Source organism: Schistocerca cancellata, chromosome 3 (assembly GCF_023864275.1).
Source record: "Schistocerca cancellata isolate TAMUIC-IGC-003103 chromosome 3, iqSchCanc2.1, whole genome shotgun sequence".
Taxonomy (NCBI): domain Eukaryota; kingdom Metazoa; phylum Arthropoda; class Insecta; order Orthoptera; family Acrididae; genus Schistocerca; species Schistocerca cancellata.
The window spans coordinates 704,836,992-704,862,749 of NC_064628.1; the positions used below are offsets into that span (position 1 = coordinate 704,836,992).

Sequence of the window (25,758 nt, forward strand, 5' to 3'; positions counted from 1 at the left end):
AAATATTCCACCCGCTGCCCCACAGTAGGACAACTTGATCATGGGACTGAGACTGCAGTGAGGCCACTAGCAGGGGCGTTGCATCCCTGTCGACAATCAATGAATCACAACTGGCTACGTGGCAGTCACGCCTTTGTCGGAGCTACTCCTATCATACGTCCGGCGCCTCTTGTTTGCGAGTGCAAGGGGGGGGGGGGCAGAGGGTTGTGATCCCCGTCCTTAGCAATAGGGAACGGAGGAAAATCTTGATCACGAGGTACCTGACATTCTTCAACGGTTACAGTGGAAGTCGTCGGCTCATCAGCTGCCTTGCGGGTTTGTGAGAGTATGTCAGCTAAAGTTAACCTCTGCTTTTGCTGTAGTGTGGGTTTGTGCACAGTGACCCTCTTTGGGCAATTCTGTCGTAAATGACCGCTTTCATTGCAAATAAAACAAGTGAAAGGCTGTCTGGGATATGTAACCTGTGACTTGTAGCTACACACCATCACATGAGAAGGAATACTGACTTTAACTTGCATTTCAACAGATCGGATACCACTAAAACACTGCAGTTTGTGCAACCGAGACGACAGTTCGAGTCGAATGCTCAGTACCTCACCATATCGCGATAACACATCTTTCAAAAAACACTTTTCAACTTCAGGGGGGACATAAAAGACCCGTACATTCGTGATCTCTACATCAGCATTACGCACTTGAACAGTACTTAAAGTGCCGTCGCGGTGTTTGAATTCAACGCCGCCTCCGTATTTTGCAGCATTCATCGTAATAAGCGGTGTGCACTTGATACGTGGCGAGGACAGTAGTATCCACAATCCAGTAGTGTACTTCTAAAGAACTTGGTTGTACAGATCGTGTATCTTTATCGAACTCAAACTGCCGCTTGGCATGCAGGAAGTCCTGGGTTAAAATCCCAGCTCCCCCAATTTTTTTTTTTCGCCGTGCAGCAGTACATGAAAACTTTTGCCTGTCACCATATTCTATAAAATTCAGCGTACAAGATTCTTCCCCCAAGCAAGCGGATTTGGTACAGTTCGGCCTCATGGCGGGAGGACGATGACCTGCAAGACCCTTGGCTGCGATCCTCCCATTGAAATGTTGCTCCAAAGCCTTCGGTATGGCGTGCGGAGTGCATCTAACATGTATGCGCAACTCATAGCGACAATCGTCATTTTTTTTCGAGTTATTGAAAAATGAAGGGTGCACCCGGGATTGAACCGAGGACCTCTCGATGTGCATTAGAGTGCTCTACGACTTTTTTGTATTCTAGCCACTTTTACCTTTTTTACATATAACGACTGCAGTGCAGGACGGTGAAGGTGTGGTGGACAAGGGTCGAATCCCGAGGCCTGGCCACGACGTCTACCCCTCCCCGTCACTGAAACACATTCTCAAAAATGTTTTCTAGTTGTTCTTGTAGTTAATTTTTTGTGATATTTGTATGTTGGCATGGGGCTTAAGGAGCGTGGTTGATGCAGGCAGGTGAAAGCTCGTCGAGTAACGCAAATAACTGTGACCTGGCTAGAATGTCTCGTCTATCATGAGTCTATACCGATGTTCCCCTGTACCGGTGCCATTTAAGGAGCTGGCGGAGGAGCGAAAATTGAAGAAAGAAAAAAAAAAAGCTTAACCAACACCCTCCTTTTCGAAGTCAATGCTAAGCATATTCGACAAGTACGTGTTAAGATGTGGGAAAGATTTTCGCTTCAAGTACTCATTAAACATGTAGCCAGTAGACTATCACTAGCAGGACGGCGTTTGTTAGTTGAGACAGAAGGAATCGGAATAGGAGCAGCCGGTTCATCTTGTCGAGGTGGTAAATGGGGAAAACCTGCATCAGAGTAGGGTGACACCTGTAGTAAAGAAGCTACTGCAGAAGGCTGATGGGGAACATTGGAGGAAGCCGCTGACACAAGATCGGCAACCGTTAATTTGCGGCGCTGTGCTAGGCCATTTTTAAGCACAAATACCCGCTTAGGGCAGTTTGTACGAATATGGCCACTTTCATTACACAGATAGCATGTACCAACTTGCCCCACATAAGAAAGATGAACACGATAACAGCAGATAACCAGATGGGACGGTATATTAGATCGGTTGAGATGCACATTAAGTCAAACACCAATATAACACTGCATTTAATGTTGCGCAGACCAACGTTCATTACGAATTGATCGAACGGCACCATAAGCAAGCAAAGCTTCCTTGAGATAATTGTTATCCACTTTAGGGGGAAAATTATAAACCCGAAGTGTGGTATACGTAATTTCTGCATTACAAACGTTAACAGTGCTAACGGAACCATCTCAGTGACGAAACGACACTTGCTCACCACGTTTAAGCAAAATCTTGTCTAGCAAAACCGGGCTCAACGACTTCACAAAAAAGCAGTAAAGTTCAGTATCAAAATATGCTGTATGTACACTCGTGGACAAAACGAGGGAGACCCCTGGCCTTTTCGTTACGTTGATCCGCACAGCTTTAAAGTCTGCTACACAGAATAACAGGCAAGGCGACGAAGTGCTACCAACATACTGTGCACAGGCGTGAAATTGAAAAACTATCCGAACTTTGTCACACTGTTTTCCATCATGTGTAAGACTATATTAATGCTGATTAGAGTGTTAAACACAACACGTAACTATAAGATATAAATGAAAGAAGAAACGCTAATTAGTGTGAACTGTACTAATAAAAAGGAATTTCATCTTATCGAGATAACATAACTGTTTCAGTAAGACAAAATACCGCAGATCGTCACGAATTAGCAAAATATTATGCGCATTCGGCCGCGAAACGGTCTGTCAACTTTCAGACCAGTCATCCAGGATTACCGTTGCTGACCTACCTTGAAAGTGTGCAAATTTAACAATGCGTGAAGATTCATAACTAAATTCAGTTAAAAATTATACAGTGCCACACTTCAGTCACTTCAAATATTGACAGAAGCGGAAAAAGTTGGCAGTAACAAATATGAAATTCTACAAGCTTTCATATTTACATCCACACGGCGCCGGTACAGAACAAAGGTAGCAATAAAACTTACTGGGGGCGTGAAAATTTCTTAAAATTGCTTTACTGATGGTCTGTCTGCCTCCACCGAGATTAGAACCGAAAACAAACCAGACCTCCCTTGCAGTAGCAAACACCTTTCACTATGATAGCAGACAACCCAAGCAAACAACCGTCTATTATTACCCCGACGTGAATAAGCCGGCAATGACGCAATGAAAATGGCAAAATGATCTGCAGTTTCTGTTGCATAGAACTTTCTGGACTCAAAAACATGATTTTTCTACCTTTATGATACCACTTATGTGACAATCATTCGGGATGTTTATCGAAATAACAAAATTCTGTTATTAGCGAGTAAATGTAGTAGGATATTTCTGCACCAACCCAGGAACTGAACGGTGACATAGCTGCCATACGTATTCTACAATGTTCCGAATTCTCCATTAGACTCGCCACAGCCAGAATAAAGTGGTTCAAATGGCTCTGAGCACTATAGGACTTAACATCTGTGGTCACCAGTCCCCTAGAACTTAGAACTACTTAATCCTAACTAACCTAAGGACATCACACACATCCATGCCCGAGGCAGGATTCGCACCTGCGACCGTAGCGGTCACGCGGATCCAGACTGAAGCGCCTAGAACCACACGGCCACACAGGCCGGCGCCACAGCCAGAAAACGTTCATTAGCTGAAGTGTTTCTTAAGCTAGCTAGCAATTGGAATGCTCGCTCTTCTAAAACACGGTGGCATTAATACTGGTGTCTGAATTACCACGTGTATAGGCAAATTGATTTTATTTGAATTCCAGTAAACGTGATTTGGATCGAAAGCTTAGCTACGATTAATATGCTGATGTATAGACTGCAACTAGACCATTTGGAATAAAGAGTAGGGTGAATTATTTATGGATTTTCTCTGCCTCGTTATGACTGGGTGTTGTATGCTGTCATTAGGTTAGTTAGGTTTAAGTAGTTCTAGGGGACTGTTAAATACTCTATTCCAAAAATTAAAAATATTCCAGTTATTCTTTATATCTTGAAACTTAGTACCGTTAGCCGACCGCTGTGGCCGAGCGATTCTAGGCGCTTCAGTCTGGAACCGCGCTGCTGCTACAGTCGCAGGTTCGAATCCTGCCTCGGGCATGGGTGTGAGTGATGTCCTTAGAACTACTCAAACCTAACTAACCTAAGTCTAAGGGACTGGATGACCTCTGAAGTTAAGTCCCATAGTGCTCAGAGCCATTTGAACCATTTTGAACTGATTTGCTTTTTACCCATCTTGCAATACACGTGTGTCATATAGTTTTTAGAGACTGCAGGAATATATGTGTTTCTTCTCTTAGCAAATTGAATATTACGTATCTTGTTGTGAATTAATTTATTTGTCCAGATTCCACATACTGCATTTCCTTAGAATTATGTAAATATATGTCTGTAAAAATAACTTTGAACATCTGTTGCAGCTGATTGGTTAAGGGCTGAAAAAATAACACCTACGCTGATGCTGCTTAATATCGCGTATAGCCTCCTTCGGCTTCCACAACGGCTCGAAGTCTTTTCGGCATTAAGCCTACAACTCTAGCCACATGACTTGGAGATTTCAAGTAACTCATTCCAAGCGTCATGAAACACATCAGAAAGCTATCGGTGAGTCGACGGTGACTGTCCCTTTCCCCATATTACTCTGACCACTTCTGCCAAATTTTCTCAATAGGATTCATGGCAGCTCCTTTAGGTGGCAATTCCATTACAGTAATATTACTATGGTCGTCGAAACATCTCTTAACCACACGTGCCATACGAATTAGCGAACGATCTTGTTGGAACATGCTCTGATCATGGCCAAATGTTGCTGTCACAGGAGGCAACATCACATTCTCCAGATTGATGTGTAATTGTGCGCATCGAGTCTTCCTTCCACTTCTCACAGGAGCCCACACCCTTCGGCCGATATCCATGCCCATACCGTTACCGACTCCCTGTCACTCCTTCAGCAACAGTAAATATATTTTGAATTAGACCTAGCACCGTTTGGCCGGTAAAAAGGTGCTTTTCCGGTTGATGCCGTAGGGAAAAGTTTTTCGGCCGTGAAAATCACTCTCCTTCAAAACTGGAGAGGCTTGTCGACATTTTCAGCACCAAAAGCAAGGCGGGCTTCTCTGTGGGAAACAGTCAATGTATCTTTCACAGCAGCGCTTTTTGCTCTCAATGCACCTTCCCTTCGAGGACGAGTGACAGTCTTACTGCTAGCATTGAGCCCCAACCAAAAGTCTGCTGAATTTGTCGTGCGTTGACAAATGGGTGGTTCTCACTGAAACGGCGTATCTGCTGACCCTAAGCTGCTGCTGTTTTGCGGCGACGGCCATGAGGCCTTCCATTCAGGTTACCACCCTCTTCCTTTCGTCTAATCCACCTGGCTACCGTCGATTTGTGAAGACCCATAGTTCTTGCTATATGGCCATTTGAAAATCCCTCTGCATAGAGCGCTATTATAGCGCTCTTCTCTGCCTCAGCCAGATAGGCCATTTAGCGTTGACTGCATGATTCGTCGCGGTTAATATCTGCTGCGAAAACAGCGCTAGTAGCAAACAGACTTCATCCTCCACGACTGCAGTCACAACGCAGTGGCCAAGTATGTGTAATACAGAAATCGATGGCATAAACGAGAGATCGCAAGCCCGTATCCGTGTCATTACGTAGTGGAGCAACTTAGAATCTGCAATTTTTCTCAGAAGGGACTGGTCCGCTCTTGTCATCTCTTATCCTGATGAATATTACATGAAATGAAACGTTTAGGTTTTGCGTATATGGCAAGCCTAACGCAAGAAACATTTCTGAAATATCTGAGGCAACCTGAAGAACACTCTGTGAATTTTAGCTGTAGAAGGTTGCCTTATAAAAAGGAAAACGTGTTTATTCTCGCGCGCTATGTTTCCAGGTGGCGCAGTTCACTCCGAGGCATACGTAGTTTTCGCCGGGCGTAAAAAGCGACTCGACTAACGAGGGGAACTCGCCAGGTGCCATACGCTGACAGTTTCCGGCCGACGAGCGGTTCTAGAGGCTTCAGTCTGGAACAGCGTGACCGCTACGGTCGCAGGTTCGAATCCTGCCTCGGGCATGGATATGTGTGATGTCCTTAGGTTAGTTTGGTTTAAGTAGTTCTAAAATCCAGGGGATTGATGACCACAGATGTTAAGTCCCATAGTGCTCAGAGCCATTTGCCCCCCTGCGGGTCCGGGGATTAGAATAGGCCCGAGGTATACCTGCCTGTCGTAAGAGGCGACTAAAAGGAGTCCATCCCCCTCACGGGGGTAGTTAGCGCCTGCGTCCGGAGACGGACGGTTTCACGACCTATAATCTTGGTCTTTTTGGTTTCTCACTTCTCGTTTCTTCCTTCCTTTTGTTGGTTCCTTTCTTTGCTCTTCTCCACCTCACTGTCTTCCTTACTCCTTCCCTTGACTTCTCCTTGCCTTCTCATTGCCTTTTTCTCCTTGCCTTCTCGTTGCCTTTTTCTCATTGCCTTTTTCTCCTTGCCTTCTCATTGCCTTTTTCTCATTGCCTTTTTCTCCTTGCCTTCTCATTGCCTTTTTCTCCTTGCCTTCTCATTGCCTTTTTCTCCTTGCCTTCTCATTGCCTTTTTGTCCTTGCCTTCTCATTGCCTTTTTGTCCTTGCCTTCTCATTGCCTTTTTGTCCTTGCCTTCTCATTGCCTTTTTGTCCTTGCCTTCTCATTGCCTTTTTGTCCTTGCCTTCTCATTGCCTTTTTGTCCTTGCCTTCTCATTGCCTTTTTGTCCTTGCCTTCTCATTGCCTTCTCATTGCCTTTTTCTCCTTGCCTTCTCATTGCCTTTTTCTCCTTGCCTTCTCATTGCCTTTTTCTCCTTGCCTTCTCATTGCCTTTTTCTCCTTGCCTTCTCATTGCCTTTTTCTCCTTGCCTTCTCATTGCCTTCTTCTCCTTGCTTTCTCATTGCCTTCTTCTCCTTGCCTTCTCTGGTCTCCGCCTCGGCGTTTGAGACGGTCTGTCCTCTTTCTCCCTCTCTCTTCTTTTTCCTCTTCTTCCTTCCTCCCTGTGCGTGTCTGAAGGCCGACCCACGCGTTCGCACGCGTAGCCGGTGACGGGGAAACGCGTAATTCCCCGCCCTGGGTAGACATGTAAGGCACGCGCGTACCCCCTGGTAAAGGCCAGGCCCGGGGAGGGGTGATTGCCTGAGCTGATACCTTCTGACCATGCCGATTGGTCCCTCCGTCTGTTTCTCGGGAGGTGTGACCTGAGGTGTAAACATTCACCTAAGGCGGGAGTGCCCTCTGAGAGGGTCCCCACAAGGAAGGAGCGCGCCATCGGAGACGCTGGCAATCATGGGGGATTCCTCCGCAATGGATTCTACTCCATCGCTTTCGACTTCGACCCAAAAACGGAAACGTGACCAGCCAACAGTGACAAAAGTACTACCGCCTGCCCCACAGTTCCTCGTAGTTTCTCGATCTGAGGACGGAAAGGATTTTTCCTCTGTCAACCCTTTCGTTATTCAGAAGGGCGTAGATGCCATAGCCGGATCTGTCAAATCTTGTACCAGGTTGCGCAACGGTACCTTATTACTCGAAACTGAGAGTGCCTTTCAGGCACAAAAACTGCTTCGGGCCACACTCTTGTACACGTTCCCTGTCCGGGTGGAGGCCCACCGAACTTTGAATTCGTCTCGTGGTGTAGTCTATAGTAGCTCCCTCGACGGATTGACTGACGAGGAGCTTCAATCTTTCCTCGCTGAGCAGGGCGTGACGGCTGTCCATAGGGTCATGAAAAAGGTCAACAATGACCTTGTACCGACCCGGACACTTTTCTTGACCTTCGATAGTGTTAAGCTGCCGTCGCGCATCAAAGCGGGCTACGAGGTTATTTCTGTTCGCCTCTATGTCCCGACACCTACGCGCTGCTACCAGTGTCAGCGTTTCAATCACACTCGACAGTCTTGCTCCAATGCGGCTAAATGTGTCACTTGTGGCAGGGATGCCCATGAGGGTGACTGTCCACCTCCGTCTCCTCGTTGTGTGAACTGTCAGGGTGACCATGCCGCCTCCTCCCGCGACTGTCCTGTCTATAAGGAAGAACGCTGTATCCAGGAAATACGGGTCAAAGGGAAAGTGTCCACCTCGGCTGCTCGCAAGCTATTGGCTAGTAGGAAGCCCACGCTGCTCCCAGCGGGGAAATACAGTACTGTCCTCGCCTCTCCTCGGACTACCCGGGAGGTAGCAACCCAGACATGCGATCTGACCTTCAGCACCACGGTCGTCCGTTCGGCCAGTGCTAAGATCGCGCGGTCGACGTCTCCTCTTCCTCCCATCACCCCACAGACACCAGCCACTTCCTCAGCTTCTGCTAAGTCGAAGACCCCGAAGTCAGATGCATGGGCCTTTAAGAAGGAACCATCCCGTGCAGACTTCCCCCGTCCCTCGACCTCCCAGCCTTCGACCGGTACTTCCACCAAACGTCCTTCTAAAAAGGCGCATAGGAAGCACAGTTCTCCTTCTCCGCCACGGCGCCTTTCTTCTCCTGCGCCACCCAGCGGTTGCCGCCCCAGGCCGTCATCCGTTTCGCCTGGCCGCACCGCTGGTAGCCGAACATCTGGCCGTTCACCGGCGGAGGAAGCTCCCCCTCCCGGCCATCCTCCCGAGATGGCCGATGACCCTATAGACCCCATGGACGATGACTGTCCGCCTACTGATAGCGGCGGCAGTGCTCGCTCGAAGCCAGGCCCTAAGCGGCCTTCGAGGTGACCCCTTCTCTCACCTTCTTTTTCTTACAATGGCACTTATTAACTGGAATATTCGCAGCATTCGCTCCAACCGAGAGGACTTGAAGTTGCTGCTCCGCTTGCATCGTCCGCTCGTCGTAGCCCTCCAGGAAACGAAGCTACGCCCATGCGATCAAATTGCCTTGGCACACTACACCTCTGTGCGTTTTGACCTACCCCCTGTGGTAGGTATCCCAGCTCATGGAGGGGTTATGTTGCTGGTCCGGGATGATATTTACTACGATCCCATCACGTTGCACACTGGCCTGCAGGCAGTTGCCATCCGCATTACTCTCCCCACTTTTACGTTTTCCTTTTGTACCGTTTACACTCCATCGTCATCTGCCGTTACCAGGGCAGACATGATGCAACTTATTGCTCAGCTACCTGCACCATTTTTGTTAACTGGAGACTTCAATGCCCACCATCCCCTTTGGGGCTCTCCAGCATCCTGCCCGAGGGGCTCCTTGTTAGCAGACCTTTTCAACCAGCTCAATCTTGTCTGCCTCAATACTGGCGCCCCGACTTTTCTTTTGGGCACATCTCATACCTATTCCCATTTAGACCTCTCTATATGTACTCCCCAACTTGCACGCCGGTTTGAGTGGTATGCACTTGCTGATACATATTCGAGCGACCACTTCCCGTGTGTTATCCATCTCCTGCAGCATACTCCCTCTCCGTGCTCCTCTAGTTGGACAATCTCCAAGGCAGACTGGGGGCTCTTCTCCTCCAGGGCGACCTTTCAGGATCAAACCTTCACAAGCTGCGATCGTCAGGTCGCACACCTCACGGAAGTCATTCTCGCTGCTGCTGAATATTCCATTCCTCACCCTACTTCTTCTCCACGTCGCGTACCGGTCCCCTGGTGGTACGCAGCATGTAGAGACGCTTTACGTGCTCGTCGACGTGCTTTACGCACCTTTAAACGCCACCCTACAGTGGCGAATTGTATTAATTATAAACGATTACGTGCTCAGTGTCGTCGTATTATTAAAGAAAGCAAGAAAGCCAGCTGGGCTGCTTTCACAAGCACCTTCAACAGTTTTACTCCTTCTTCTGTTGTCTGGGGTAGCCTGCGCCGGCTGTCTGGCAGTAAGGTCCACTCCCCAGTTTCTGGCTTGAAGGTCGCGAATGAAGTCCTTGTGGCCCCTGAGGCTGTCTCCAATGCCTTCGGCCGCTTTTTCGCCGAGGTTTCGAGCTCCGCTCATTACCACCCTGCCTTCCTCCCCCGCAAACAGGCAGAGGAGGCTAGGCCACCTGATTTTTGCTCCTCGAATTGTGAAAGTTATAATGCCCCATTCACCATGCGTGAACTCGAAACCGCACTTGGCCGATCACGGTCGTCCGCTCCAGGGCCTGAGTCAATTCATATTCAGATGCTGAAGAACCTTTCTCCTGCGGGTAAAGGTTTTCTTCTTCGTACATACAATCGCTTCTGGATTGAGGGACATGTTCCCGCATGCTGGCGCGAGTCTATTGTTGTCCCGATTCCTAAGCCGGGGAAGGACAAGCACTTGCCTTCCAGTTATCGACCTATCTCGCTTACCAGCTGTGTCTGTAAAGTGATGGAGCGAATGGTTAACTCTCGATTGGTTTGGCTGTTCGAGTCTCGACGCCTACTTACCAATGTACAATGTGGATTTCGTAGGCGCCGCTCTGCTGTTGACCATCTGGTTACCTTGTCGACCTTCATTATGAATAACTTCTTGCGGAAGCGCCCGACCGCGGCTGTGTTCTTTGATTTGGAGAAGGCTTACGACACCTGTTGGAGGGCGGGCATTCTCCGCACCTTGCATACATGGGGCCTTCGCGGTCGCCTCCCTCTTTTTATTCGTTCCTTTTTAATGGATCGACAGTTCAGGGTACGTGTGGGTTCTGTCCTGTCCGACACCTTTCGCCAGGAGAATGGGGTGCCACAGGGCTCAGTTTTGAGCGTCGCTCTGTTCGCCATCGCGATCAATCCAATAATGGATTGCCTCTCAGCTGATGTATCAGGCTCCCTTTTTGTGGACGATTTTACCATCTATTGCAGCGCGCAGCGTACACGTGTCCTGGAGCGCTGTCTTCAGCGTCCTCTTGACCGTCTTTACTCCTGGAGTGTCGCCAATGGCTTCCGTTTTTCTGCCGAGAAGACGGTCTGTATTAACTTCTGGCGCTACAAAGAGTTTCTCCCACCGTCCTTACGACTTGGTCCCGTTGCTCTCCCAATCGTGGAGACCACCAAATTTTTAGGCCTTACATTTGACAGGAAACTTAGCTGGTCTCCACATGTGTCATATTTGGCCGCCCGTTGTACCCGTTCTTTAAATGTCCTCCGTGTTCTCAGTGGTATGTCGTGGGGAGCGGATCGAACCGTCCTACTTCGTCTATATCGGTCGATCGTCCGCTCCAAGCTGGATTATGGGAGCTTCGTATACTCCTCTGCACGGCCATCCATCTTACGCCGCCTCAACTCCATACAACATCGGGGTTTACGACTTGCGATCGGAGCATTTTATACCAGTCCCGTAGAGAGTCTTCATGCTGACGCTGGCGAATTGCCACTCACTTACCGGCGCGATATACTGCTTTGTCGGTATGCCTGTCGGCTACTGTCAATGCCCGACCATCCGTCTTATCGTTCCTTTTTTGACGACTCTCTTGACCTTCAATACGGGTTGTATGTCTCTGCCCTGCTACCCCCTGGAGTTCGCTTTCGTCGCCTCCTTCAACACCTTAATTTTTCACTCCCTGCAACCTTTCGAGTGGGCGAGAGCCGCACGCCACCTTGGCTCCAGGCTCAGGTCCGCGTTCACCTTGACCTCAGCTCGCTCCCAAAAGAGGTCACCCCCGGTTCGGTCTACCACTCCCGTTTTTTGGAACTTCGTTCGAAGTTCATCAACATGACTTTCATTTATACAGATGGCTCTAAGACCAATGACGGGGTTGGGTGTTCCTTTATTGTCGGGGCACAAAGTTTCAAATACCGGCTCCATGGCCATTGTTCGGTCTTCACAGCTGAGCTCTTTGCCCTCTACCAGGCTGTTCTTTACATCTGCCGCCACCGACATTCTGCTTATGTCATCTGCTCAGATTCCCTGAGCGCCATCCAGAGCCTCAGTGCTCCGTACCCGGTTCACCCTTTCGTACACCGGATCCGACGCTCTCTTCAGTGGCTGGTGGACGTCGGTCCGCCTGTTAGCTTTATGTGGGTTCCTGGCCATGTCGGTATCCCTGGGAACGAAGCTGCAGATGCCGCGGCCAAGGCTGCGGTCCTCCAGCCTCGGACAGCTTCTTGTTGTGTCCCTTCGTCCGATTTTAGCAGGGTAATTTGTCGGCGCATTGTGTCGCTGTGGCATGCCGATTGGGCTGCACTTACCGACAACAAGCTTCGGGCCTTAAAACCTCTTCCCGTGGCTTGGACGTCCTCCTCACGCCCTTCTCGGCGGGAGGAGGTCGTTTTAGCAAGGTTAAGAATTGGACACTGCCGGTTCAGCCATCGCCATCTGCTGACGGCTGCGCCGGCGCCGTTCTGCCCATGTGGGCACTTGCTGACGGTTAGACACATTTTACTGTCCTGTCCAGACTTAAACCAACTGCGCCTCGATCTTAACCTGCCTAATACTTTCGATGCCATTTTAGCGGATGACCCACGAGCAGCTGCTCGTGTTCTTTGTTTTATCAATTTGACGAACCTCGCTAAGGACATTTGATGATGTTGTTTTTTAATCCTATGCCTGTCAGTCTCTTTTATCGTGTTTTCCCTGTTAGTTGTTGTTGTCAACTTGTGCCTCGTGGTGCATTCTTAGAGTAGTCAGGGCGCTAATGACCATTGAAGTTGTGCGCCCTAAAACCACAAAAAAAAGAGCCATTTGAACCATTTTTTCCGGCCGAATGCGCATAATATTTTGCTAATTCGTAACCATCGGGCGTACTTCGTCTTACTAAAACAGTTATGATATCTCGATAAGCTGAAATTCATTTTTATCAATACAGCTCATACTAATTAGCGTTTCTTTTTTCATTTATATCTTATATTTACGTGTTGTTTTTGTCACACTGTTTTTAATCATGTGTAAGACTATATGCTGATTAGTGTGTTAAAGTTCGGATAGTTTTTAAATTTCACGCCTGTGCATAGTATGTTGGTAGCACTTCGTCGCCTTGCCTGTTATGCTGTGTAGCAGACTTTCAAGCTGTGCGGATCGGCATTACGAAAAGGCGAGGGGTCTCGCTCGTTTTGTCCACGACTGTACCTGGTCCGAATTAATGCCAATCGTGTCTACTATCCATTCTTGAATTTCCAACGAAGTCGGTTGAACATTTATGGTTGCCTTGTTATATTGAAAACTGAGCGTATACTTCCGCAAGAAACAACTGGGAAGCCATAACAATTAATGCGGCAAAAGCCGCTATACAACACAATACACAAAACAAAAACTAAAGCGACGAAACAACGAACAACATCAGACAAAGAAACGCGACACACAAAAGTTAATATTCACAACTCCAGGGGAAACGGCGGATCGAACACACAGTACGTCCGATCGATGTCGCGTCTAAAGAGGAACTTATGATTCTATTCCGATAACTTAAGGAAAAATATTGTACTTAGCGTTACTAAAGTTGTCTAATCGAGCAAAATATTGCGTAATCGTTATCTCTCAGATATTAGCGTTAAACGATATAAATAACAAAAATACCAGACGCTTCGCGTCTGGAGAAAGTGCGTGTCGGAGTCTTCACCTTAATGTCAGAATCCGAAGCTTGCGCTAGTAGCCTCTTTCAAGCAGGTTCTGTTCGTCTGTTCTCCGTAATCCGTTTTTTCCGAAACTCGAGGCCTGGCCACCATATCTCCTTCCCTCCCCCCCCCCTCCAGGATTCAACCAACCAATATGCCACTTTTGATTTAATTATTTTGTTTCCAGTGCTCTGCCACTGTTAATGTTTAGTTTTTTATGTAAAATTATTCATTTTTAATTTTTTTTGGTTTCTTAGTTTATAATTGTTATTTTTCATAATATAGATATATGCAGATATAATTTGTACATGCATCATAGTGACACCAAGTAAACGTGAAGAATTAAAGGAAATTTGAGTCTTCTTGGGTGGTAGCGTCTCACCTTCTGAATACGCAGTTTGCGTCGTTGAAGTATATAACCATGAATAGAACAAAGAAATTAAAAGCAAAGAAAAGACTGCTCCTATAAATAATAAAACATTTATTCGTTAAATATGTTGTTTCCTTGACTGGCGTGATTGCATATGGCTTTGTCGCACCGGCGCTTCTCAACTATGTGTAAGTTGTATTCCCAGACATGAAGTACTCCAATATGGAACGCTTTTCAGCTTGCAGGTATATTGCAGATAAAGTTTTGGAACAATTGTTAATACTTGGGATGTTTTGTCACATGATGTTGTTGTTCCTGAACATACAAAATGAATGCGTTGAGATCTGCATGATGTTGGGTAACAATGTAGTACGCACATTGTCCGAGGAGCCAGGCGTAGCTATTGTTCTTCGCGGCGGGGCACAATCGCCAGTCCGGATGTAACACATCTTCCACAGTGATCGCATTCTCCGTCGTCCTATTAATAATAGATAGCTTTTTCCTCGTCCAGTTACAGATGACTTTCTCTCTGCAAACGAAGGTGCGAGTCAGGTTGTCTATAAGATGACACTGGTTACAATATGGTGTAGGACGTAGTTTAATTTTATGCATCTTTTCGCCTGTGATGACCTCTCCATTTGCAATGTTATACCATACAGACGCTACGTCCAGCGTAGGAACTGGGTTATTGATGTTTGCCCACATAGGTTGCCACGTTTTTTCCGGCTGTTTCTTTTCGATCGCACTTAGTTGTCGCTTGGTCAGTTCAGTGTAAAGGGTAGAGGTATCGGGTAGCTGATTTCCGTGTAATAGACGCGGACGTACCCAACTGTTCATTGATGCGCCCAACATGGATTGGCGGCCTCACATCCTAAGGTAGTAAGGAGGTGAAGAGACTCTTAGATATTCCAGTGTGATTGCTGCTAAGTATTTTTAACGTTCCATTGCTGAAGACACTGTGGGCGTACATTCTTGATGCCTAACCCGGCTGCGTGGCGAGCCAGTGTTAACGTTTGAAGTGGAGTTTTGAAGATATTGCCTCTCCAGACAAACCAATAGATGGCAACGAGCAGCTTGTGAGCGATGTCATCTGGTACTGGCAACACGGCGGCGATGTGATAGATTTTACTAAGAACAAAAACATTTATAAACTGAGCTCGTTGGAGACGGTTGAGAGATCTAGTCTTATGTTCCTAGAGCGTTGCTCGAACTGTGTTGAGTATAAGTTGCCAGTTCGTCTTGGTCGTCTCACGCGGGTCCGGCAGCAGAGTCATTCCAAGTTGCTTAATCTTGTCAACACGTTGCAACCAATATGATACCATATATTCATCAATTGGACCGAGAGGAATAATTTTAGATTTGTGTTCATTTATCAACGTACCGGAGGAATGCGTGTACATTGTGGTCAGGCGGCGCACTGTTTAAATATCATCTGTCGTATTTACAATGACGTTAATGTCATCAGCATAAGCATGGCAAACTGTTTTGACATTAAAGGCCGTGGGGCCGGCGAGTTGTGCATGCAGATTAAACAGTAGCGGCTCAACCGCGATGGCAAACGACGACATCGAGAGAGGGCAGCCTTTGGCGAACAGAATGGTCAGCTCACCACTCGTGTGCCCATAAAACAATAACCTTTATATTCTAGACGTTGTTCCAACGATGCATTTTTGTAAAAGCTGAAGGAACTGATGATGGAACCCCATTTTGTGCATGACGTTTGTTAAAAACTTGCGGCTAATGCTATCAAAGGCCTTTCCGAAATCTAAAACCATAATCCCAAGTAGACATTTACAGATCCAAGTTAAATGTAACACGTCCCTGTAGGCATATAAAACATTCGTCATGGATCGACCTGTGCCGAAGCTCGTCTGGTACGGCCCAATAACTTTCGTGAGAATGGGTTTCTGCCTATGATTTAATAAGCGAGTCAGGATTTTAAAATCAGCGTTCAGCAATGTAATCGGTCGAAAATCGTGCAAAGAGCGGCTGTGCACTTTTTCTGGAATCAATACGACCAAGCCTTGAGTGAATTCTATTGGAAAGGGGTGACCTTGCAGAAATTCATTATACATAGTTGTTAATTCATCACCAATAAGGGCCCAGAAGCGTGTATTAAATTCTACGGGGAGACCCGTCTAATCCTGCCGCTTTGTGGCGGTACGATCCTGTTACGACAGCCTTGAGTTCTTCATTAGTGATATTTGCCAGAAGGTCAACATTGTCGTCAGCAGTAACTGTCATGCCAAAGGGAGACTTCTTCCATTGATGAGTCGATTTCCGGCTCCGCATAAAGATTCGTGTAGTATGTTACAACACATGATTTTTGATGTCGTTCTGTGTGTTGTACTCCTGACCTCGGTCGTGTTGAAGATTTTGGAGTAGCTTCTGCCTTCCACGTTTAGCTTCCCTGACAGTATGGAAGACGGACTGATATTACGCAGAAAAAGCTTTCTCAGTCCGCGCTCTTACTTTAGGACTGTCCAGTGACCGTCGCACCAAAGTTGTAATTTTGCCTTCAGTACGTTTTATTCTAAGGTTTTGGCTGATGATCCGTGCGGGATCACTATGAAACTGGCGCAAGCATGAGAAGTAAAACTCTAATGTGCGCTTCCTCCAGTATACTTTGTCCCGGGCATATTGGATCATACATTTCTTTAATTCTGGCTTTACGAATTCGGTCCACCAAACTAAACGCCCTGCGTATCTCGCTTGATTGCGCATACACTTGTCCCAAGTGCTTATGATGGAGTGTTGCATTTTGACGTGTCGAGGAGGGAGAGATTTAACTGCCATACACCGCGTCCCATAAAGGTTGTTTGCTTAGTATAGTTGACTGTTATATGGAATCCACAGTGATCAGAAAAATTTACAGGCCATATCTCACAGTTAATTTCATTGTGCAGGAATCCTTTGGTAGCATATATTCTGTCTAGTCGACTAGCTGAGGCATTGCACGTGTACATTGACGCCTGAGCCCGTGGACGAATATGGGTCCAGGTATCTATCAGACCGAAACCATCCGTAAAAACTTTTAATTCTTCACAATAATTAAAATTCGGGCACTGATCCTCGCGGCGAAACACAGTTAAAATCCCCGCCTAAAAGTTTATTACGTCTGACGTTAGTGAATAGTCGTACTATGGTTTCTCTATAAAACTAGAGTCTGTCGCGTCAACCGTCAGACCCAGTTGGGGCACAGATATTTACTAAAAGCAACCCATTCAGTTTTGCCGTCATACCGCGCCCAGTTTCAAGCAAGGTGTCTCATTCACACTGAATGCCAGCTTTGTACAGGATCGCTGTTCCACAATCATCGCCTATGTTCACAATGGCTTCGTATCCAGTAACATCTTATTGGAAAGCTATAACCACTTTCACAATTTTTCTATTCCCATAACTTAAAAAAAAAATATTATACTCTGCCTGGCTAAAGACGTCTAATCGAGCAAAACATTGCGTAATCATTATCTCTCAGTTAGACAGTAGCGTTAAACGATATATAAATAACAAAAATACTAGCGCGTGGAGTAAGTGCGAGTCGGCGCCTTCACTGTAGTGCCAAAGTGCCAAAATTGCACTAGTAGCCTTTTTGAAGCAGGTTGTGGTCGTCCATTCTCTGTAATCGTTTGGAATCTGATTAAATTGACATACTCGCCGATGGCTATCGTAAACTAAGATTTCATTGTGACCCCGACGTGATTTGAATACGCAACCTTCCGATCTGGAGTCAGGCGCGCTACCGTTGCGCCACGGAGTCGACGCTGCTTAGGTCTTATCATGAATAGGTTCCTTACTGTACCGTTCAAACCTAAGAAATAATGACAGTAGGCTGCACGAGAGACTCGTCCCATATGTACTTGATCTGGCGGGGGTGTAACTCAGTGGTAGAGTGTCTGCTTCGCATGCAGAAAGTCTTGGGTTCAAATCCCAGCTCCTCCAATTTTTGTTTCTCCATGCAGCGGTACATGAAAACTTCGTACAGTTCGACCTCATAGCGGGAGGACGATGACCTGCAAGACCCTGGGCTGCGATCCCCTCATCTAAATGTTAGTACAAAGACTTCGCTATGGCGTGCGAAGTGCATCTCAAACATGTATGTACAACTCATACCGACAATCGTCTTTTTTTTTCGAGTTACTGAAAAATGAAGGGGGCACCGGGGATTGTGAGCTCCAATGTTACGCGGGTGACTTCGCCCCGGGGGGTATCATCCGAGATGTGGAGGAGGCCCTGCCGGCGGCGATAGTGATCACTGGGTGCACCCGACTGCAAATTGTTGCTCATGTCGGCACCAATGTCTCCTGCCGTCCGGGTTCAGAGGTTATCCTCAGCTCATACAGGCGGTTGGCGGAGTTGGTGAAGCCGGAATGCCTCGCTCGCGGTGTGGAATCTTAGCTAATTATTTGTAGTGTCGTTCTCTTGGAGCCGAGTGGAAGGCTTAAACCAGAGGCTCAGACGATTCTGCGGAGATCTGGGGTGCAAATTTCTCGACCTCCGCTGTCGTGTGGAGAAATGTAGGGTCCCCCTGAATTGGTCAGGCGTGCACTACATGCAGGAAGCGGCTAAAAGAGTAGCGGAGTACGTGTGGAGTGCACATTTGGGTTTTTTAGGTTAGAGAATTCCCTCCCTAGGCCCGACAAGACGCCCCCTGAGACGCGACAAGGTAGCAGTAGGCAAAACACAATAGGGAATCACAATATTAATGTGGTAATAGTAAACTGCAGGAGCGTGTATGAAAAGGTCCCAGAACTGCTCTCATTAATAAACGGTCACATTGCCCACACAGTACTAGGGACGGAAAATTGGCTGAAACCGGATGTGAACAGTAATGAAATTCTAAACTCAGATTGGAATGTATACCGCAGAGACAGGCTGGACAGTGACGGGGGAGGCGTTTTTATAGGGATAAAAAGTGCAATAGTATCGAAGGAAATTGACGGAGATCTGAAATGTGAAATAATTTGAGTGAAGGTCACGGTTAAAGCAGGCTCAAATATGGTAATTGGATCTCTCTATAGGTCCCCGGGCTCAGCAGCTGTAGTGGCAGAACACCTGAAGAAAAATTTGGAAAATATTTTGAGTAGTTTTCCCGACCGCGTTATAGTTCTGGGTGAAGATTTTAATTTACCAAATATAGACTGGGAGACACAAACGTTCATAACGGGTGGCAGGGACAAAGAACCCATTGAAATTTTTTTAAGTGCTTTATCTGAAAATTACCTTGAGCAGTTAAACAGAGAACAGACTCGTGGCGATAACATATTAGACCTTCTGGTGACAAACAGACCCGAACTATTTGAAACAGTTAACGCAGAACAGGGAATCAGCGATCATAAAGCGGTTACGGCATCGATGATTTCAGCCGTAAATAGAAATATTAAAAAAGGTAGGAAGATTTTTCTGTTTAGCAAAAGTGACAAAAAACAGATTACAGAGTACCTGACGGCTCAACAAAATAGTTTTGTCTCAAGTACAGATGGTGTTGAGGATCAGTGGACAAAGTTCAAACCATTGTATAATATGCATTAGTTGAGTATGTGCCAAGCAAGATCGTAAGAGATGGAAATGAGCCACCGTGGTACAACAACCGAGTTAGAAAACTGCTGCGGAAGCAAAGGGAACTTCACAGCAAACGTAAACATACCCAAGGCCTTGGAGACAAACAAAAATTACACGAAGCGAAATGTAGTGTGAGGAGGGCTATGCGAGAGGTGTTAAAGGAATTTGAGAGTAAAGTTCTGTGTAGTGACTTGGCAGAAAATCCTAAGAAATTTTGGTCTTGTGTCAAAGCGGTAGGTGGATCAAAACAAAATGTCCAGACACTCTGTGACGAAAATGGTACTGAAACAGGGGATGACAGACTACAGGCCGAAATATTAAATGTCTTTTTCCAAAGCTGTTTCTCAGAGGAAGACTGCACTGTAGTTCCTTCTCTAGATTGTCGCACAGATGACAAAATGGTAGATATCGAAACAGACGACAGAGGGATAGAGAAACAATTAAAATCGCTCGAAAGAGGAAAGGCCGCTGGACCTGATGGGATAACAGTTCGATTTTACACAGAGTACGCGAAGGAACTTGCTCCCTTCTTGCAGCGGTGTACCGTAGGTCTCTAGAAGAGCGTAGCGTTCCAAAGGATTGGAAAAGGGCACAGGTCATCCCCTTTTTCAAGAATGGACGTGGAACAGATGTGCAGAACTATAGACCTATATCTCTAACGTCGATCAGTTGTAGAATTTTTGAACACGTATTATGTTTGAGTATAATGACTTTTGTGGAGACTAGAAATCTGCTCTGTAGGAATCAGTATGGGTTTCGAAAAAGACGACCGATTGAAACCCAGCTTGCGCTATTCGTCCACGAGACTCAGAGAGCCATAGACACGGGTTCCCAGGTAGATGCCGTGTTTCTTGACTTCCGCAAAGTATTTGATACAGTACCCCACAGTCGTTTAATGAACAAAGAGCATATGGACTATCAGACCAATTGTATGATTGGATTGAAGAGATCCTAGATAACAAAACGCAGCATGTCATTCTCAATAGAGAGAAGTCTTACGAAGTAAGCGTGATTTGAGGTGTGCCGTAGATAAGTGTCGTAGGACCGCTGCTATTCACAATTAATATAAATGACCTCGTGGATAACTTCGGAAGTTCACTGAGGCTTTTTGCGGATGATGGTGTAGTATATAGAGAGGTTGTAACAATGTAAAATTGTACTGAGATAGAGGAGGGTTATCATTTAACTACAATATAACAGGTCAGCAAGTGGAAGCAGTTAATTCCATAAATTATCTGGGAGTAGGTATTAGGTGTGATTTAAAATGGAATGACCATATAAAATTGTCGGTAAAGCAGATGCCCGACTGAGATCCATTGGAAGAATCCTAAGGAAATGTGGTCCGAAAACATAGGAAGTAGGTTACAGTACACTTGTTCGGTCACTGCTTGAATACTGCTCAACAGTGTGGGATCCGTACCAGATAGGGCTGATAGAAGAGATAGAGAAGAACCAACGGAGAGCAGCGCGCTTCATTACACGGTCATTTAGTTATTGCGAAAGCGTTACGGAGATGATAGACTCCAGTGGAAGACTCTGCAAGAGAGACGCTCAATAGCTCGGTACGGGCTTCTGTTGATGTTTCGAGAACATACCTTCACCGAGGAGTCAAGCAGTATATTTCTCCCTCCTACGTATATTTCGCGCAGAGACCATGAGGGTTAGAGCCCACACAGAGGCATACCGACAATCTTTCTTTCCAATGCTCTACGACGTTTTTTTTTTCCTCTACCAACTTTTTTCCCCTGTAGCGGTGCTCTCTGGAGCCATATAACGCTGCACATTGCTGGCGACCCACTTGTTTGGTAATGACGTAACCGTTAGGATGCAGCTGAACGTCTGTCTTTTGAGAGCGAGAAAATTTTCGCAGTCGGCAGGACTCGAACCTACGCTCCCAGAGGGAAACTGATTTAAAGTCAGACGCCTTAACCACTTTTGTTTTTTGTTTTCGACAGGATTCGAACCTGCAATCGTCGCATCCGAAGTCCGACGCCTTACTCATTTTTCTTTTTTTTTTTTTTTTTTTGTTCCCGGTCCTCCTGTGTGAAAGCAAGGTATCCTAGGCACCTTTTTGTGTAACTCTGGTGGGACACGAACGCACAATCCCCGGTTTAGGAGACCGATGCCTTATCCATTTTTTCTTTCTATTATTATGTTCGTGTTTTTTTACTAGAAAGCCAGGCATCCTAGGCTCTTTTTTGTGCAGAAGTGCTGTGGTAACAGGCAGGCGGAGGCAAAGTGGGCAGGGGTTAGGCTATCTGAGGCCTGTCTACAATGCCTCTCTCCTGAACTGCCACCACATCGCCCTACCTCTTCTTCGTAACGAAAAACTGCTTCGGCGTGACTCATCCGCCAGGATCATAATAACAGAAACGTTTCCTTCACATGCACATTTACATCTCTTAACAGTGTAAATGAATATAATGAATAATTCATATGTATATGAGATCCATTAAGACCGTGCACTTTGTAGTTCATAATTGCTTCTTGCTCCACAAAAAAGAAGAAAATAATTAATTTATAAAATAAAAATAAAATAAAACACTTCTATCTTTGTTTCTCTCCCATCGTATTTTCGGTGAGAATCGAGTATCTACGAACCGCGTTCCTCAGCGTGGCATCTGCCAATGATTTTTTTAAAAAGCTCCAAACAGACGTTTTTATAATATCGTATCTTGTAGAGACATCGACGTGACGTACTTTTTAATTATTCTTCCCCTCACTGTCTTCTTTGGGCTTCACTTCTTGCTTCCGAAACAAAGGTGTAATCCACCAAGTCAGAAGTAGATGAATGTAATCTTTCTATTTTGTCTCGGCAGTTCAAGTGGATAAGATAACGTTCATTTTACATGACGATTCCGTCCTATAGTGGTTGTGCAACAGTCGCTTTACTTCAAAAGTTTGCAGAGTACACAAAACTCTAAGGATAATTTTGCAGTCTTTGGTGCTGTATCAGTAAGTATATAAGAAAGACTTCTTTACTGTTTTCGTCCACATTGAAAAGGTAGCAACCTGTGTGACCTTTGAGCCAGTAAACTGCATGTCGTTTGGTCTGAGGGTAAGGGACAACCTCTGGAGTGAGGAAATAAGCTGGCGTTATGCTTGCCAACAACTTTCGAATGACCGCCCAAACATCACGCACTTGCTCACAAACAGATCGATGTTCTTCGCTATCTTGCATATTGGAAGTGTGGCAGAGGGGTGAATCGGCCAGCTGAATGGAATGCAGCCTGGCATTGGTGGCTATTTTTCGACTCACTGTGGTATACCAAGACGCTCGAACGTGAGATGGTAAATTATGATCATAAATGTTGTCCCAAATAACCCTCCAACTGTGAGCTTTATATTTGTCTTAGATATCATTCCGGGGTTTGGACTTGATCAAGGTCTGATAAAGTAGCCCCACCACCATTATGTCCTTCGCCGGAATTCCTGTCCGAGCATAACTATATTCCAGCAGGAAGTATCGTAAATGTAAAGGTCGTAAATGTGAATGTATGCTTTCCTGGTGTATACAGCTGGCGAAGAGTTCTCGGGCTTCCAGAATGCTCTGACGGAGACACGAACGGCGCACCCGCTTCCCCCTCCACCACGCCCGCCGGCTCCTCTGGACCCAGCCTCCCGCGGCCAGGTGGTGGGGGACACACCGCAGGTATAAAGGGACCGGCATCCGCAAAGTCTCGGCACTTCCCCAGAAGATGATGAGTATGTCACTCGTCGAAACGTCGCAGTTCGAAGACACCGCCATCCGGCTGGAAGCCCGAGAACTCTTAGCCAATATAAAGGTCGTTTGTAATATGGTGGACATCAATTGGGGGGCTTAGGTCCGATGGTGAGATTTCGTTGAGAAGATGAGCAGCGAAACTGTGTAGAGAGTTTTTCCACAGCTTATACATGCTGCTGAGATACAGCGCCTGTGCCTTTTTATATACGTCTGTGAGGTTGTAACCTCCCCACAAAAAATAAAAAATTAAATAAATAATGATAATGATTCTAATGTTAGTGTAACCTCAGAACAAAATTGGTTCCCATTTATAGCCTCCCTACATAAATTCATTCACATTTAACCTCCACACAATTTCTTTCCCATTTAATGTACCCACAAAATTCTTTTCTGATTTAATGTAAGCTGGAAACAGAAATTCCTAAACCTGGTAATAAAAAATAAATTCAGTAACCTGGTAATAAAACAATGTAACTAACCTCTCAATTAAATTGTCGCCCACTTATGATTTTTCAATAATTCACTGTGAATTTAACCTGGTAAATTTTGGACGACAGCAGTGCTGCGTCATTGCCCTGTAAGATCATTCTGAATAAAAAAGGAAAAATTCTTTCCTCAATAAAATTGCCGAATATATCTGCTCTTACAATAAATTTTCCCGGCATTTATGAAAGGAAGCAACTGATATTTCTTTTGCAACAATCGGAATGATCATGGATTGGAGAAATTAGTAAATTCTTTAAATTGAAATGAATGCTTGTTAAAAAATTACTTTATATGACAGATTATCATTAGGACATTTTTAAAACATTTACATGGGAGTTCAGATAACATTACTAGATATGCGCGACCTTGCTTTTTACCTTATACAATAATACTCAGGCTCCGGCATCGCTGCACCGCGACCGGCCAGCCAACATGATACACCACACCACACCATACCATACCATACCAGACCAGACCAGAGCAGACTGCAGACTAGCCACTAGCAACAACTTACTGCTACTGCTACTGCTACAGCTACACAGTTCCTACTCAGTCAACACTGCTCTCTGGTCAGCGATTCTCTTATACCTTGCATATCGCAGGCAGAGCATGAGCAATACATGGAAATTACATCTGCTCGGACCTCTTACAAGGTTTAACCCACTGTTCCGCGTGGGGAGCGTCAACGAATCATATTTAACTTTGAAAACAGTGCCTCTGGACACAGAATGGCCAAGGGCGGACAGAATTCTATGTGCAATGCCACTGGGAAGAGGCAACACTTTAGCTACATAGTTTATTTTCGAGATGATATAGGTGTTGACTAGTTCGACTTTTTATAGAGCTTTCAGTTTCCTCATGCTATGCAATTGTACGCATGCCCTAATCTTGTTAAGTAAAGCTCTATAATTAACAGCAATTGTAGTCGGCATCTTCCTCCTAAACTCATTTCCTAAACACTTCAGACTGGAAATTTCCTGTGATCGTGCATGGTGTGGTGGACCCAGTCCCCTTCCGACATTCATTAGTCGTGATTTTTCCCATTTCACTTTCGCTCCAGATGCCGCCTCGTTGAATTACTTAAAATGAGGACCCCACTTCGTGCGCCTTCACGACGAGAAAGCCAACCTCATCTGCGTACACGCGGCACACAATCTTCTGGCCATTGATTTCCAAACCTTGCAACTTTGCCGTCAGCGTAGAGTGCTCACCGAACACGCAATATCAATAGCACCACTGAGGTGACCATTAATTTGAATTCGTGACGTACTATTGTTAAACATATTTTCGATGACTTTGATGAACTGATGCGGAAAGCCCATTTCCTGCATGATGCGGAAAAGGAACCTATGGCTCACCCTGTCGAAATATTTTTCGAAGTTAATCATTAAGAGGGCGCATTTTAATTTGCAAGCCTCCGCTACGACTACTACATCTCTGTAGTCCGTGATAATGTGGTAAATAGACCTATCTCTACCGACACTCGTCTGATGCTGCCCAGTGATTGTGGTCATGACTGTTTTAAGCCGTTTGCTGAGAATACGAGCGAACAGTTTAAAAACACTATTTAGCAACGTGAGAGGTCTCACGTTTTTGAGGGTTTTACTGCACGGGGTTTTGGCAGTAAGACTACAATTCCTTGTCGAAATTCCTGTGGAATGTCGTTATTTTGGTTCAGTAATTCATTGCATATTGCTAGTAGTTTAGATTTTATTTGCGGCCAGAAGATTTGATACACCTCTGCAGGTATTCCGTCGCAACCAGGAGACTTATTCTTCGGACTCCGCAGGATAATGTCTTACAATTATTCTTCTGTCACCTCCATAATCAGCTGATTCGCCTCTGTAGGGCCGAGTCTCCTTGATAAATTTGTCATAAAATCTGCACGGTACCATCCGTTACTTTAGTAGACACTAGTTCTTGATAATACTCTTGAATCGCACTCATAATTTCACTTTATCTGGTAAGTATTACTCCGGTGCTGATTCGGAGTTCTGTCAATATTTTCCTACTGCCTCTTTTACTTTCACGTAACTTATGATACATGGCCGCCTCTTCTGCCTGCATCGTCTTGGGAACTCGTATTCGA

General features: G+C 45.8%; 1 protein-coding gene and 1 non-coding gene across 2 annotated transcripts in view; one reads left to right on the top strand and one right to left on the bottom strand.

The window, feature by feature from the left end:
• Positions 1-25,758, bottom strand: part of LOC126176525 (uncharacterized) — a 188,570-nt gene that overhangs the window by 65,170 nt on the left and 97,642 nt on the right. The window lies entirely within an intron of this gene.
• Trnaa-cgc (transfer RNA alanine (anticodon CGC)) lies at positions 17,768-17,839 on the top strand. Its single transcript has one exon. It is a non-coding gene; the product is annotated as a tRNA-Ala (tRNA).